This window comes from Humulus lupulus, chromosome 7 (genome assembly GCF_963169125.1).
Source record: "Humulus lupulus chromosome 7, drHumLupu1.1, whole genome shotgun sequence".
NCBI classification, from domain to species: Eukaryota; Viridiplantae; Streptophyta; class Magnoliopsida; order Rosales; family Cannabaceae; genus Humulus; species Humulus lupulus.
In genome coordinates this window covers 84,897,523-84,901,748 of record NC_084799.1, presented here as the reverse complement: position 1 = coordinate 84,901,748, position 4,226 = coordinate 84,897,523, and positions in this window count along the sequence as shown.

The window sequence follows — 4,226 nt, the reverse complement described above, 5'->3', positions numbered from 1 at the left end:
AATTGATTTAATTATGTTAATATGTGAATTTAATGATAATGTGATTAGAAATGCATGTTTAGGTGAATTAAATATGCATGTGGGCCCCATCTGGTTATGATGGGCATATTTGTAATTTTATCCCGTTGAGGGCATAAATGTGATACATGTGTATATTGTGATTGATACCACGAGTGAGTGGTGATATATTTTTGATGCACGATCCGAGACGGTCCTAGGGAGCAGTTAAGCTAAATAGTCACAACGGGGTTGAATACCCGGCTCGGGAGGAGCCTAGGGGCATTTTAGGAATATAATATATGCTCGGAAACTATTGGGTAGTAATTTAGAAATTATTTGGCCATGTCGGGATTTAATTGGGGATTTATAGGAGTATTCAAGGAATTAGTGGGATGTGGCGAATGACGATATTGCCTTTGGTGGCATTAAAGGATTGAGGATAGGTTTAGGGGCATTTTAGGCATTTTGGGACTTAGCATAGTTTACACGATTTGGGGCTGAATTGTGGCTTTAGTATAGGTTTGGATTGGTTGGTATTTCTGGGTTTTAAGGCTCAAGCCGTGACCCTGTTCATCAAGCGTCGTGGCCCGCTTGAACAAATAGGCATGGGGGCCTCTGAAAATTGCCTAGACGCCACGATGTAGGGTCTGGAGTGTCGCGGCCCACGTCCTTCAGCAGAGGTGGGTTTTGCCTCTAACTTGGGCGCACTGTGGTTCAAATGCAAAATTATGGCTGTTTGAGGGTTTTAAGCTCGGGAACCCAAATGTTAAGGCTCGGGAAGTGTTCTACTACCCAGTTTAGTAGCATCCAAGGTCTCGGAGGTTAGATTATTATTCCGAAGTTATTTATTGATTTAAGGCTTGATGGATGGTTATTATGAATGTATTGTGACTAGGTTTTCAATGAGGCTTGGATTAGGGGACTGTGCTCGGGATCGCATTGGCTTGTCAGCTCGAGACACAGGTAAGAAAATTGTTGTACCCGTAGAGCAAGGCATGTCCTTATTGTTTGTATTGCAGGGCACAACCCTAATGTTTATGTTTAATATATATTTAAATATATGTGAATATTATGTATGTTTATGAATGAACGACAAGGGCCGAGAACGGCGAGGGCCGGGAACGACGAAGGCCAAGAACGGCAAGAAGTCGGGTACGGTAAGGGGCCGGGATCGGCATTGAGCACGCTTAGTGCAGGCCGGTAGGGCGAGACCCTCCTAGAGTGCTCTATCCACCCTCTTGTTGAAGACTGCAAACCCAGGGCCTGGTAAAGCGCTTGGGACGACGTAGGTTGCTATGTGTTTGGCCCGTTGACTGTTTGTTGTATACTATGATATGTTCAGTTTTCTTGCTGGGCTTCGGCTCATGGGTGCTCTATGGTGTAGGTAAGGGAAAAGGAAAGGTCGACCAACCATGAGTACGGAGAGCGTGGAACGAAGGGTACATTTCGACCTACCTAGTTGTCACGACCATGGTTATTTTGGGAAATGTGCTGTAATGAACTGCTTTGTCACTTAGGTCGACCTTAATTGTATTTTTGAGTTGTAATGTATTTTCTAAACAGTATTTTGGGATCTCAACTGTATAACTTTTTATAATTTCAATGAATGTCCAAATTTTTATAATTTCAATGAATGTCCAAATTTTTATAATTATTGTCATTAAACGAGTTTAACTTCAGTTTAGTCACACTTTTAACCTAAAACCTCGATTAGCGAGCTGTTGGCACATTTTTTTTAACTCACATAGTAACAACTCTAAGGAAGTAGGGCGTTACAGTAGTTTTGTTCCTCAGGACCTTGTCCTTCCTGTCAAGTATCTAAACTGATTGTTCCTTGTAGGAGAGATCTTCCTCGTGCTCTAGATCCTCGTAACTCAATACATGAGTCACTTCTGACACATATTTCCGAAGAGCCAAAATATGAAATACATTATGTACGACTGACAGTGCCAGAGGTAAGGCCAACCTATAGGTCACCTGACCCATCATTTCTAGGATCTCAAATGGTCCCACAAATCTAGGGCTCAACTTGCCCTTCTTCCCAAATCTCCTCACCCCTTTCCATGGTGAGACTATAAGGAAGACATAGTCTCCCACTTGGAACTCCACGTTCCTAGGTTTGGGATCAGCATAATTTTCTGTCTGCTTTGAGAAGCGAGCATCCAATCTCTGATCTTCTTATTGGCCTCATTGGTCCTCTGAACTGCCTCAGGACCCAAGTATTTCCTTTCTCCTGTCTCATCCCAATGAATGGGAGACTTGCATTTCCTACCATACATCATCTCATAAGGAGCCACCCCAATGGTCGGCTGATAGCTGTTATTGTAAGAAAATTCTATCAAAGGCAAATACTTACTCTAGGACCCACCAAAGTCCAGCACACATGCTCGCAGCATGTCCTCTAATATCTGAATCGTCCTCTCAGATTATCCATATGTCTGAGGATGATAAGCATTACTGAACTTCAACTGTGTACCCATGGCCCTCTGCAAACTGCCCCAAAATTTGGAAGTAAATGTGGGGTCTCAATCTGACACGATCAACCGCGGAGCCCAATGAAGGTGCACTATCTCTTTCACATAGAGATGTGCATAGTGGTCAAATGTATACGTTGTCCTCACTGGTAAGAAGTGAGCTGATTTGGTGTATCGATTCACAATAACCCACATCAAATCATGTTGACCCACTGTCCTGGGTAACCTCACCACGAAATCAATCGTGATGTCCTCCCATTTCCACTCTGGGATGTCTAGAGGCTGTAATAGCCCTGCTGGTCTCTGATGCTCAGCCTTGACCTGTTGACATGTCAAGCACTTAGCCACATATTCTGTCACATCCTTCTTCATCCCAGGCCACCAATACAGTGATCTCACATCCTGATACATCTTCGTGGTGCCTGGATGTAAAGAGTAAGGAGTAGTGTGAGATTCATCCAAAATCTCCCACCTAATTATAGTGTCCATCGAAACACAGATCCGACCCTTGTATCTTAATAAGGTCATATCTAACACTGTATAGTCCCGAGACACTCTAGCTAGAATGTCTTCTTTGATCTTTGTCAGTTGTGGATCTCCCAACTGACCTTCCTTTATTCTTTCCAATAGTGTAGAATGTAGCGTAATGTTGGCCAACTGGCCCACTAACAACTCTATACCAGCTCTGGTCATATCCTCTGCTAACTCTCTGGATATCAGTCTCGCACTGTAAATCTATCCCGAACCCTTCCATCTTAAGGCATCTGCCACTACGTTGGCCTTCCCTGGGTGATACAGGATTTCACAATCATATTCCTTCACCAACTCCAGCCAACGCCTCTGTCTCAGGTTTAGGTCTTTCTGTGTGAAAAAGTACTTCAGGCTCTTATGGTTAGTGTATATCTCACACTTTTCTCCGTAAACGTAATGCCTCCATACCTTTAATGCAAAAACTACTACTGCCAACTGTAAATCATGCGTGGGGTATCTCTGCTTATACTCTTTCAACTGATGTGATGCATAGGCAATCACCTTCCTTGACTGCATAAGAACACAACCCAAATCCTGATGTGAGGCATCATAGTAAATCACAAACTTCTCCTGATCTGTCGGGAGACTCAAAACTGAAGCTGTGATCAATCTCTGCTTCAATTCCTGGAAGCTATTCTCACACTTATCTGACCACACAAACTTTTGATTCTTGCGTATCAGTCCAGTCAATGAAGTTGCAATCCTTGAGAACCCTTCCACAAAACGCTTGTAGTAACCTGCCAACCCAAGGAAGTTCCTAATCTCTGAGGCATTCCTTGGCCTTGGCCAATCTCTATCTGCCTCAATCTTGGCTGGGTCTACCTTGATCCCCTCCTTACTGACAATATGACCAAGGAAATTTACTTAAGGTGACCAGAACTCACACTTCTTGAACTTTGCTAACAATCTGTGTTCCTTCAGTCTCTGTAGAACCAACCTCAGATGTTGCTCATGTTCTGACTCTGACTGAGAATAAACCAGAATATCGTCAATGAAGACAATCACAAATCAGTCTAGGTAATCCTTGAACACTTTGTTCATCAGATCCATAAAAGCAGCTGGGGCATTCGTCAACCCAAAAGACATGACTAAGAACTCATAATGCCTATATCTAGTACGAAAGATAGTCTTTGGTATATCTCCCTCCTTGATCCTTAGCTGGTGATAACCAGATCAAAGATCTATCTTTGAGAATACCATCTTATCTTGAAACGGATCAAA